Genomic DNA, 13,715 nt, shown 5'->3' with positions numbered 1-13,715 from the left:
CACACGTAGTGTAGATTTTTCTATTGAGTCAGACATAAGATTTTCTTGTAAGCATCTGTGTGATCAACTTAGTGAATGACCATGATTTGATCCTTATTTACGTATTCATTCAAATAGGTTGTTTATGGTCTCATTAAATTATCCATAAAGAAACTAGAGCATCAGACTGATTTCAATCTAGGGACTATATACACATTTTCTGTTAGAAAAATATTAATATTTTTAATAATGACAGTGTATATTAGTTATCATTTCTGTGTAATAAGTTATCACAAAACTTAGTGGCTTAAAATAACAACAAGTACTTATATCTCACAGTTTCAGCATATCATGAATTTGAAAGCGACTTGGCTGAGTGGTTCTGGGTCAGGGTCTCTCCTGAGATTGTAGTCAGGTGTTGGCCTGGGCTGCAGTTGTCTGAAGACCTGACTGGGGCCGGATGATCCATTATCAAGGTGGCCCCTTATGGTTAACTGTAACAACTAGGCTACTAAATTAGCATCCCTAGCTTTTAATAAGCTCATCAAAGGCAGCTACCAGTAATGCTTTCCCTGAAGCAACACTCTATTTTATCCTTGAAATAGTGTGATATTTATAAACTGATCATTTTGGACCTCCCCTTGTGGCAGTATGACAGAAGAAATTTTCTGAAAATTCTCCAGTTTAAAAAACAAACAAACAAATGAAAAATCAGCTTTTATTTTGAATCAAATGTGCCTTTTAATTTATTTTTGGTTTAAAAGTAAAAAGTAAAGGAAATTTTGAGGGCATGCTTCTCCATTATCCAAAGGATATAAAAGATTAGTGAACAAAAAGCAATCACAGAAAGCCTCAAGATTGCCCTGAGGGCAATTGTTTTTTCTAGTGCTACCATCCATTGGGAGATTAAATCCTGTGAGAGTTAAAAGTGGAAATGCTGATACAGAAAATTCTTCATTAATCCACACAACTTTAAGGGGCTAGACTGTTCCCAGCATACAAATGCTCTTAACTTTCAAAAGATGCAAATGCAAATTTTCTTTGGCCCATGCAACCCCAGTTTACACTCAAAGATTTTACACATAAAAATATCCAGTTATGAGCTCATTATTAAAGATCACCAGATAAACAAGGAAATAAGCCTCCATGAATAAGAGTTACCAGAAATAATTGCTAATACATTTAAACCCCAAAAGACTTAAGATTAGAATTATCGACTTTAGAATATAAAATAGTTGTAAAAGAGATATTTAAAGAAATAGTAGGAAATCATAAAAATGAGCAAATGCTAACAAGCTATCAAATATTATCGGATACAATTGAAAAGGTTCTTTTAGTCAAAAGGTATATCATTTTGATATGTGTGTGTCTCTAACTAGGTAGCCTCAAGTATAGTAAGGAAAAATGTAAATTGGACTTGATTGTACAAATCAAATACTTTTGTACATCACGGGACATTATGAAGAAACTGAAAAGATAACCTGCAGAATGAGAGAAAATATTTGCAAATCATATTTCTAATAGGGGATTAATAATCAGGATATAAAAAGATCTCTTATAGCTTGTTATGGTTTGGGTTTGTGTACCTACCCAAATCTCATGTCCAGTTGTAATCCTCAATGTCAGAACGGCGGCCTGGTGGGAGGTGATTGGATCATGAGGCAGATTTTCCCCTTGCTGTTCTCATGATCATGAATTCTCACAAGATCTGGTTGTTTAAAAGTGTGTAACACCTCTCTCTTCTCTCTCTTCCTCCTGCTCTGGCCACGTAAGATGTGCCTGCTTCCCCTTCCACATGACTGAGTTTTCTAAGGCCTCCTCAGCCATGTTTCCCGTACAGCTTGTAGAACTGTGTCAATTAAACCACTTTTTTAAAAAATAAATTACTCAGTCTCAGGTAGTTATTTGTAGCAGTGTGAACGAACACACTACTTAAAAACAAAGAGACAGACAACCCAATTAAAAACTGGCAAAGTATTTAATGGTATATTTCTTGAAAGAAGATATATGAATGACTTATAGTCACACGAAAAGATGCTCAACAATACTAATCATTAGCGAATTGAAAATCAAAACTACAATGAGATACCACTTTGCAATGACTGGCATGGCTATAATTTTCTTTAAAAAAGAAAATAAAAAGTGTTGGCAAGGATGTGGAGAAATTGAAATCCTTGTATATGACTGTACAATGTAAATGGTGCAGCCTCCATGGAAAATAGTTGGTGGTCCTTCAAAACGCTAAACATGGGATTGTCACATGACTCATCAAATCCACTCCTAGGTAGGTACACAGAAGAATTGAAAACAGGGACTCAAACAGATATTTGTATGCCAGTGTCATTGCAACATTGTTGACAATAACCAAAAGATGAAAACAAACCAGGTGTCTATCAACTATGAAAGGGTAACAAAATGTGGCATATAGAACCATAAAAAGTAATAAAGTTCTGAAACATGCTACAACATGGATGAAACTTGAAAACATTGTGCTAAGTGAAATAAGTCTATCACAAAAGGACATATGTGTATGATTCCACTTATATGAAATACTAGAATAGGCAAATTTGTGCCGACATAAAGTAGATAAATGGTTATGGGAACTGGGACAGAGAAAGTAGATAAAAGGTTATGGGGACTGGGACAAAGGGGAATACGTAGTTGTTGCTAATGATCATAGAGTTTCTGTTTGGGGTGATAGAAAAGTTTTGTAAAGAGGTAGTGTTGATAGTTGCACAACATTGTGAATGCAATTAATACCCTTGAATCATACACATATATTATATGTGTTTTATATATATATAGTTAAAATGGCTAATTTTATTTTATATATATTTTACTAAAATAAAAAAAATGGAAAAATGGATAATAGTACAGAAAGAAGAAGACAGATTTTTACTACTGGGAGACATCAATCTACTTCTCTCCACTATTGATAAACATAGTTTCTCATTATGGATAGAACCAGTGGTCAAAAATCAGTAAAGACAAAAATTTTAATGGCATAGATAGCAAGCTTTTAAAAAATATTTTAAAACACAGCACCTCCCGATTTAGAGAACAGAGTAGAACATATATAGAAACTGACCACAAATCAAGCCAAAAGCAGATCTTAGTAACTTATATAAAGTTATTATTATACAGACTACATTATCTGATATTTATGCAATGAAGTTAAAAGTAAAAAATAAAATTAAGAAAGCATACACAATTTCAAATAATTTATGGTGAAAATGGAAATCATAATGAAAATCATAAGTACTTATAACAACTATAACAACTAAAAATATTACATGTAAAACATATGGGATGATATGAAAAGGCTTCTTAAAGGGAAATTTATAATTGCAGATGCTTATGTTAGAAGAGAAACAGAATCCATCTTAAGAAGTTAGAAAAAGAATAATTGAATAAATCCAAAAAGGAGAAAAGATAGTGACAACAAAGACAGAGCATAGATTAATATAATAGAAAACAAAGGAATAATGAAAATGAAGCTGAGCTGAGTAGTATAATGAAATAGCTTAGTTTCTAGTCAATAATAATCAGTAAATAATCAATAATAATAAAGATCAGTCAATAATAAAGCAGTCTCGGATGCTCAATATTATGAACAAAAAGGAGAGCATATACCAGAGATGTAGAATTTAAAACATCTTATATGACTATTATAAACAACTTGAGGCCAGAGATTTTGGTTTTTAAAAAGTTTTTATGGGTACATAATATGTGTATATATTTACAAGGTAAACCAGAGGTTTTGATGCTAGCACACAATGTGGAATAAGCACATCATCCCCTCAAGCATTCATCCTTTCAGTTACAAACAATTCAATTACACTTTTAATTTTAAAATGTAAAATTAAGTTATTATTGACTATAGTCATCCAATTGTGCTGTCAAATAGTAGGTCTTATTCATTCTTTCTATGTTTTTATACCCATTTACCATCTCCATCTCCCACCTCAACCCTCTACTATCCTTCCTAGCCTCTGGTATCCATCCTCCTACTCTCTATGTCCACGAGTTCAATTGGTTTGATTTTTAGATCCCACAAATATGTGAGAACATATTATGTTTGTCTTCCTGTGGTTGACTTATTTCACTTAACATAATGATCTCCTGTTCAATCCATTTGTTGTTGCAAGTGACGGGATATCATTCTTTTTATGGCTGAATATTAGCATCATATGTGCCAAATGTGGTACATATGTGTATATGTGGTATATATACACATATGTACCACATTTTCTTTATCCATTCATCTGTTGATGGACACTTAAGTTGCTTCCAAATCTTAGTTGTAAATAGTGTTGCAGCGAACATAGGAGGACAGATATCTCTTTGATATACCAATTTTCTTTCTTTGGGGTATATATTCAGCAGTGAGATGGAACACAGAGTAGCTCAATTTTTAGGGTTTTGAGAAACCTCCAAACTGTTCTCCATAGAAGTTTTAATAACTTACATTCCTACCAACAGCATACAAGGGTTCCCTTTTCTTCATGTTTATTATTTATAATAATATGTATAATTATATTGTTATAATAATAATATATATTTGTATTATAGTTACTATATTACTATAAGTATTTATTATTATAATTATTGTATTATATTATGTTATTGCCTGTCTTTTGGATACAAGCCACTTTAACTGGATTGAGATGATATCTCATTATAGTTTTGATTTTCATTTCTCTGATGATCAGTGATGTTGGACACCTTTTCATATGCATATTTGTTATTTGTATGTCTTCCTTTGAGAAATATCTGTTCAAATCTTATGCCTTTTTTTGATTGGATTATTAGTTTTCTTTCTTCCCCCCCCCACCCCACCCGTAGAGTTATTTGAGCTCCTTATATGTTCTGGTGATTATCCGTTGTCAGAGAAATACTGCAAATATTTTCTCCCATTCTATGGGTTGTCTCTTCACTTTGTTAATTGCATTCTTTTTGTGCAGAAGCTTTTTAACTTTATGTAATCCCATTCGTCTATATTTACTTTGGCCTGTGCTTGTGAGGTATTGCTCAAGAAATCTTTGTCCAGAACAATGTCCTGGAGATTTGCCCCAATGCTTTCTTGTAGTAGTTTCATAGTTTGAGGTCTTAGGTTTAAGCCATTAATTCTTTTTGGTTTGATTTTTGTATATGATGAGAGATAGCAGTCTAGTTTCATTTTTTTTGCATATGGATATCCAGTTTTCCCAGCAGGAATTATTGAAGAGACTGCCTTTTCCCTTACTGTATGTTCTTGACACCTTTTTCAAAAATGAGTTTGCTGTAGGTGTGTGGATTTGATTCTGGGCTCTGTATTCTGTTCCATTGGCTTATGTGTCTGTTTTTATGCCAGTACCATGTTGTTTTGTTTACTATAGTTCTGTAGTATAATTTGAAGTCACGTAATGTGATTCCTCCAGTTTTATTCCTTTTGCTTAGGATAGCTTTGATTATTCTGGGTCTTTTTGTGGTTCCATATACATTTTAGAATTTTCTTCTCTATTTGAAGAATGTCATTGATATTTTGATAGAGATTGCATTGAATCTGTAGATTGCTTTGGATAGCATGGACATTTTAACAACATTGATTCTTCCAACCTATGAACATACAATATTTTTCCATTTTTTTGGTGTCCTCTTAAACTTCCTTCATCAGTGTTTTATAGTTTTTATAATAGAGATCATTCACTTCTTTGGTTAATTCCAAGGTATTTAATTTTATGTGTGGCTATTGCAAATGGGATTACGTTTTTGGATTTCTTTCTCACATTTTTCATTGCTGGCATATAGAATTGCTACTGATTTTTGTGTGCTGATTTTGTATCCTGCAACTTTACTTGTTTATCTGTTCTAGTAGTTTTCTCGTGGAGTCTTTAGTTTTTTCCAAATAGAAGTTTACATAATCAGTAAACAAGGATAATTTGACTTCTTCCTTTCAATTTGGATGCCCTTTATATCTTTCTCTTTTTTGATTGCTCTAGATAGGACTTCCAGTACTATGTTGAATTACAGTGGTGACAGTGGGCATCCTTGTTATGTTCCAGATCTTAAAGGAAAGGTTTTCAGTTTCTCCTCATTCAGTATAATACCAGCTGTGGGCCTGTTATATATGAATTTTATTATATTGAGGTATATTCCTTCCATACCCAGTTTGTTGATGGTTTTTATTGTGAAGCAATAGTGAATTTTATCAGATGCTTTTCCAGCATCAATTGAAATGATCATATGGTTTTTATCCATCATTTGATTGATATAATGTATCACATTGATTGATTCGCATATGTTAAACCATGTTTGTATCCCAGGGATAAGTCCCACTTGGTCATGATGAATATTTCTCTAATGTATTACTGAATTTGGTTTGCTAGTATTTTGTTGAGGACTTTTGCATCAATATTCATCAGAGATAATGGCCTGTAGTTTTTTTCTTCCTTCCTGCTTGCCTGCTTTTCTTTTTCTTTCTTTCTTTCTTTCTTTCTTTCTTTCTTTCTTTCTTTCTTTCTTTCTTTCTTTCTTTCTTTCTTTCTTTTTTTCTTTCTTTCCTTCCTTCCTTCCTTCCTTCCTTCCTTCCTTCCTTCCTTCCTTCCTTCCTTCCTTCCTTCCTTCTTCCTTCCTTCCTTCCTTCCTTCCTTCCTTCCTTCCTTCCTTCCTTCCTTCCTTCCTTTCTTTCTTTCTTTCTTTCTTTCTTTCTTTCTTTCTTTCTTTCTTTCTTTCTTTCTTTCTTTCTTTCTTTCTTTCTTTCTGTCAGTCTGTCTTTCTTCCTTTCTTTTTTTCGTTTTTTAGGTATATTTTTCTGTTTTTGCTATCTGGGTAATATTGATCTCGTGGAATGACTTTGAAAATATTCCCTATTCCTCTATTTTTTGGAATATTTTGAGTAGGATTGGTATTAGTTCTTTAAATGCTTGGTGGAATTCAACAGCGAAGCCATCAGGTCCTGGGCTTTTCCTTACTGTAAGACTTTTATTATATCTTTGATCTCGCTACTTGTTATTGGTGTGTTGAGGTTTTAGATTCCTTCCTGGTTCAATCTTGGTAGGTTGCATATATCTAGGAATTTGTCCATTTCTTCTAGGTTTTCAAATTATCAACATATAATTGCTCATAGTAGCCACTAACGACCCTTTGAGTTTCTGCAGTATCAATTGTAATGTCTCCTTTTACATTTCTGATTGTATTTACTTGGATTTTGCCTCTTTTTTTCTTAGTCTGGCTGAATGTTTGTCCATTTTCTTTAGGTTTTCAAGAAACCAACTTTTTGTTGCTTTGATGTTCTGTATTTTTTTTCCATTTCAATTTTATTTATTTTTGCTCTGATCTATGCTCTTTCTTTTTTACTAACAAATTTGAGTTTGGTTTGCTCTTGCTTTTCTAATTCTTTAATATACATTATTAGATTGTTTATTTGAAGTTTTTCTTCTTTTTGACGTAGGCATTTATAGCTATAAACTTCCCTGTTAGTACTGCCTTGGATGTATCCACAGGTTTTGATATGTTGTGTCTTCCTTATCATTTGTTTCATGACATTTTTCAATTTCCTTCTTAATTTCTTCAATGACCCACTGGTCATTCAGGAGTGTAATATTTAATTTTTATGTATTTGTATAGTTCCCTAAATTCCTCCTATTAATTTGTAGTTTTATTCCATTGTGGTCAGAGAACATGCTTTATGCTATTTTAATTTTTTGAAATGTTTTAAGACTTGTTTTGTGATCTAACATATGGTCTATTCTTGAGAATGATCCATGCGTGCTGAGGAAAAGAATGTGTATTCTTTTTTTTATTTATTTTATTTTATTTTATTTTTTTTTATTTTATAGTTTGTTTTAATATAATTTAATTAAATAAAATCTGTTACTGTAAAAAAAAGTGGATAAATTGGAGATGATCTGGAATATTTCTGAGAATGTAAAATTGATAGCTGAAGGAAGTTTATATTATCCATGAAATGAGCTGGATTATTTAAGAGGACAAAGACATGAAGATAGTCCAAAAGAACAGCTTCTTAGGATGACAATTACGGTTCACTTCAAAATGATGACATCATGTAAAATTGCCAAAAACAATGCAAAGTCCAAAGCAAATGATTTCAACGTCGTATTTTTTCTCTACTATTTATGTATCTTCTCCTTTCTTTTTTTTTTTTTTTAATTTATTTATTATTATTAAACTTCACAACAGAGAGCCAAATCAGGAATGAACTTCCATTCACAATTGCTTCAAAGAGAATAAAATACCTAGGAATCCAACTTACAAGGGATGTAAAGGACCTCTTCAAGGAGAACTACAAACCACTGCTCAGTGAAATCAAAGAGGACACAAACAAATGGAAGAACATACCATGCTCATGGATAGGAAGAATCAATATCGTGAAAATGGCCATACTGCCCAAGGTAATTTATAGATTCAATGCCATCCCCATCAAGCTACCAATGAGCTTCTTCACAGAATTGGAAAAAACTGCTTTAAAGTTCATATGGAACCAAAAAGAGCCCGCATCTCCAAGACAATCCTAAGTCAAAAAAACAAAGCTGGAGGCATCACGCTACCTGACTTCAAACTATACTACAAGGCTACAGTAACCAAAACAGCATGGTACTGGTACCAAAACAGAGATATAGACCAATGGAACAGAACAGAGTCCTCAGAAATAATACCACACATCTACAGCCATCTGATCTTTGACAAACCTGAGAGAAACAAGAAATGGGGAAAGGATTCCCTATTTAATAAATGGTGCTGGGAAAACTGGCTAGCCATAAGTAGAAAGCTGAAACTGGATCCTTTCCTTACTCCTTATACGAAAATTAATTCAAGATGGATTAGAGACTTAAATGTTAGACCTAATACCATAAAAATCCTAGAGGAAAACCTAGGTAGTACCATTCAGGACATAGGCATGGGCAAAGACATCATGTCTAAAACACCAAAAGCAACGGCAGCAAAAGCCAAAATTGACAAATGGGATCTCATCAAACTAAAGAGCTTCTGCACAGCAAAAGAAACTACCATCAGAGTGAGCAGGCAACCTACAGAATGGGAGAAAATTTTTGCAATCTACTCATCTGACAAAGGGCTAATATCCAGAACCTACAAAGAACTCAAACAAATTTACAAGAAAAAAACAAACAACCCCATCCAAAAGTGGGCAAAGGATATGAACAGACATTTCTCAAAAGAAGACATTCATACAGCCAACAGACACATGAAAAAATGCTCATCATCACTGGCCATCAGAGAAATGCAAATCAAAACCACAATGAGATACCATCTCACACCAGTTAGAATGGCGATCATTAAAAAGTCAGGAAACAACAGGTGCTGGAGAGGATGTGGAGAAATAGGAACACTTTTACACTGTTGGTGGGATTGTAAACTAGTTCAACCATTATGGAAAACAGTATGGCGATTCCTCAAGGATCTAGAACTAGATGTACCATATGACCCAGCCATCCCATTACTGGGTATATACCCAAAGGATTATAAATTATGCTGCTATAAGGACACATGCACACGTATGTTTATTGCAGCACTATTCACAATAGCAAAGACTTGGAATCAACCCAAATGTCCATCAGTGACAGATTGGATTAAGAAAATGTGGCACATATACACCATGGAATACTATGCAGCCATAAAAAAGGATGAGTTTGTGTCCTTTGTAGGGACATGGATGCAGCTGGAAACCATCATTCTTAGCAAACTATCACAAGAACAGAAAACCAAACACGGCATGTTCTCACTCGTAGGTGGGAACTGAACAATGAGATCACTTGGACTCGGGAAGGGGAACATCACACACCGGGGCCTATCATGGGGAGTGGGGAGGGTGGAGGGATTGCATTGGGAGTTATACCTGATGTAAATGACGAGTTGATGGGTGCAGCACACCAACATGGCACAAGTATACATATGTAGCAAACCTGCACGTTGTGCACATGTACCCTACAACTTGAAGTTTAAGAATGTGTATTCTTAAGCTCTCAGATGAAATGTTCTGTAAATACTTTTAGTTTAGTCTATAGTACAGATTAAGTCTGTTTTTGCTGTTGTTGTTGTTGTTGTTGCCATTGTTCTTGATTTTTCTGCCTCAAAGATCTGTTTAGTGCTGAAAGTGGGATGTTGAAGTCTCCAGCTAATATTGTATTGTGTTGGGGCCTATCTCTCTCTTTAGCTCTAATAATATTTCCTTTATATACCTGGGTGCGACCCTGTTGGGTGCATATATATTTAAAATTGTTATATCCTCTTGCTGACTTGACCTTTTTGTTATGTAGTGAACTTCTTTGTCCTTTCTTGTAGTTTTTGTCTTGAAATCTATTCTGTCTCATATGAGTATACCAAATTCTGCTGTTTTTTGGGTTCAATTGGCATGGGATATCTTTTTCCATCCCTTTATTTTCAGTCTATGTGTTTCTTTATATGTGAAGTGTGTTTCTTGTAGGCAACAGATCAATGGCTCTTGTTTTTTCATCCATTTTGCCAGTCTCTGTCTTTTGATTGAAGGGTTTACTCCATTTACATTTAATGTTATTATGGATAAGTGGGAATTTATTGCTGCCATTTTGTTATTTGTTTTCTGATCTTCTTTTCTTTCTTTCATTTCTGTCTTCTTATAGTAAAGATGATTTTCTCTGGTGATATTAGTTTCTTCCTTGTGTGTGTGTGTGTATCCATTGTATGTTTTTTGGTTTGAGGATACCGTGAGGCTTTCAAATAATCTCTTATAACTTATTGTTTTAACCTGATAACTACTTAACACTATTTGCATAACAAATGAACCAGAAGAAAGAAAACTAATAAATGTCACCATAACTTCATCCCCACTACTTTTTTTGAAAGCTTTTTTTTTTTTTTTTTAATGATACTTTAAGTTCTGGGATACATGAGCAGAACGTGCAGGCTTCTTACATAGGTTTACATGTGCCATGGTGGTTTGCTGCACTGATCAACTCGTCATCTCCATTAGGTATTTCTTCTAATGCTATCCCTCCCCTAGCCTCCCACTCCTCAACAGGCCCTGGTGTGTAATGTCCTCCCTGTGTCCATGTGTTCTTATTGTTCAACTCCAACTTCTGAGTGAGAACATGTAGTGTTTGGTTTTCTTTTCCTGTGTTAGTTTGCTGAGTATGATGGTTTCCAGCTTCATTCATGTCCCTGCAAAGGACATGAACTCATACTTTTTTATAGCTGCATAGCATTCCATGGTGTATATGTGCAACATTTTCTTCATCCAGTCTATCATTGATGGGCATTTGGGTTGGTTCCAAGTCTCCATTGTGAACAGTTCTGCAAAAAAACATACATGTGCATGTGTCTTTATAGTAGAAGGATTTATAATCCTTTGTGTATATACCCAGTAATAGGATTGCTGGGTCAAATTGTATTTCTGATTCTAGATCCTTGAGGAATTGCCACACTGTCTTCCACAATGATTGAACTAATTTACACTCCCACCAACAGTGTTAAAGCATTCCTATTTCTCCACATCCTCTACAGCACTGGTTGTTTCCTGACTTTTTAATGAGTGCCACTCTAACTGACATGAGATGGTATCTCATTGTGGTTTTGATTTGCATTTCTCTAATGACCAGTGATTATGAGATTTTTTCATATTTTGTTGGCTGCATAAATGTCTTCTTTTGAGAAGTGTCTGTTCATATCCTTCACCCACTTTTTGATGAGGTTGTTTGTTTTTTTCTTGTAAATTTGTTTAAGTTATTTGTAGATTCTGGATATTAGCCCTTTGTTGGATGGATACATTGCACAATTTTTCTCCCATTCTGTAGGTTGCCCGCTCAATCTGATAATAGTTTCTTTTGCTGTGCAGAAGCTCTTTAGTTTAATTAGATCCCATTTGTCAATTTTGGTTTTTGTTGCCATTGTTTTTGGTGTTTTAGTCATGAAGTCTTTGCCCATGACTATGTCCTGAATGGTATTGCCTAGATTTTCTTCTAGGGCTTTTTTATGGTTTTAGGTCTTACTTTAAGTCTTTTATTTTAATTTTTTAGTTTTAGTTTTTCTGGGATGAAGTCTTTCTCTGTCACCCAGGTTGGAGAGCAATAGCACAATCTTGGCTCACTGTCACCTCTACCCCCCCCCAGGTTCAAGTGATTCTCCTGCCTCAGGCTCCTGAATAGCTCAGATTACAGGCACCACTACCATGCCTGGCCAATTTTTGTATTTTTACTAGAGATGCAGTTTCACCAGGTTGGTCAGGCTGTTCTCAATCTCCTGACCTTGGATGATTCACCCAATTTGGCCTCCCAAAGTGCTGGGATTACAGGCATGAGACACCACGCCAGGCCCATACCCACTACTTTTTAACTTTTTATTGTTTCTGTTTATATCATATTGTACTGACTATATCTTGAAAAGTTGTAGCTATGATTTTTTATTGGTTCACCATTTAGTCTTTATACTTTGGATAAGAGTAATTTACACATTGCAGTTACAATGTTATAATATTCTGTGTACTTACTACTACCAGCAAGTTTTATACCTTCAGATGATTATTTATTGCCCGTTAATGTCCTTTTCTTTCTAATTGAAGTACTACCTTTAACATTTCTTGTAGGACAGTTCTGGTATTGAGAAAATCCTTCAACTTTTGTCTGTCTGGGAAAGACTTTATTTCTTCTTCATGTTTGAAGAATATTTTCACCAGTTATATTATTCTATGGTAAAAATTATTTTCCTTCAGCATTTTCAATATGCCATACTACTCTCTTCTGTCCTGCAATGTTTCCACTGATAAGTCCGCTGCCAGATGTACTGGAGCTCCATTATGTATTATTTGTTTATTTTCTCATGTTGCTTTTAGAATTCTCTATCCTTAACTTTCAGGAGTTTTGACTGTTAAATGCCTTGAGGTAGTTATCTTTGGATTAAATCTACATCATGTTCTATAACCTTCTTGTACTTGGGTATTGATATTTTTCTTTCAGTTTGGAAAGTTCTCTGTTATTATCCCTTTGAGTAAACTTTCTGTCTTTTTCTCTGTTCCCTCTACACGGTCAATAACTCTTAGATTTGGCCTTCTGAGGCTATTTTCTAGATTGTGTAGGCATGCTTCATTGTTTTTATTCTTTTTTCCTTTTGTCTTCTCTGTGTATTTTCAAATAGCCTGTCTTCATGCTTACTATTTTTTTCTTCTACTTGTTTAATTCTGCTACTAAAGTACTCTGAGGTATTCTTCAGTATGCCAATTGCATTTTTCAGTTCCAGAAATTTCTGCTTGATTTTTTTTCATTACTTCAATCTCTTTGTTAAATTTATCCAACAGAATTTTGAATTCCTTCTCTGAATTATCTTGAATGTTTTTGAATTTCCTCGATGCAGTTACTTTGCATTCTGTATTTAAAAGGTGACATTTCTCCAGGATTTTTCCCTGGTGCCTTATTTGGTTCATTCATTTGGTTGAGTCACAATTTCCTGGATGGTGTTGATGCTACTAGATGTTCTTCAGTGTCTAGGATTTGAAGACTTAGGTGTTTATTGTAGTTTTCACTATCTGGTCTTATTTGCAACTGTACTTTTGGGAAGGCTTTTCACAAATTATTTGAAAGAACTTGAGTGTTGTGATGTAAGCAGTTTCTGCTTTAAGGAGTATCCCAAGCCCAGTAACATTGTGGTTCTTTCAGACTTGTAGAGTTATCACCTTGATGGTCTTGGACAAGATTAGATAGAGGTCTAGCTCATATTCTATTGTATTGTGGCTGAGTTGGCACTCAAAA

The sequence above is a fragment of the Chlorocebus sabaeus genome, chromosome 13 (genome assembly GCF_047675955.1).
Source record: "Chlorocebus sabaeus isolate Y175 chromosome 13, mChlSab1.0.hap1, whole genome shotgun sequence".
NCBI lineage: Eukaryota > Metazoa > Chordata > Mammalia > Primates > Cercopithecidae > Chlorocebus > Chlorocebus sabaeus.
Note: the sequence above shows the minus strand (reverse complement) of the source record.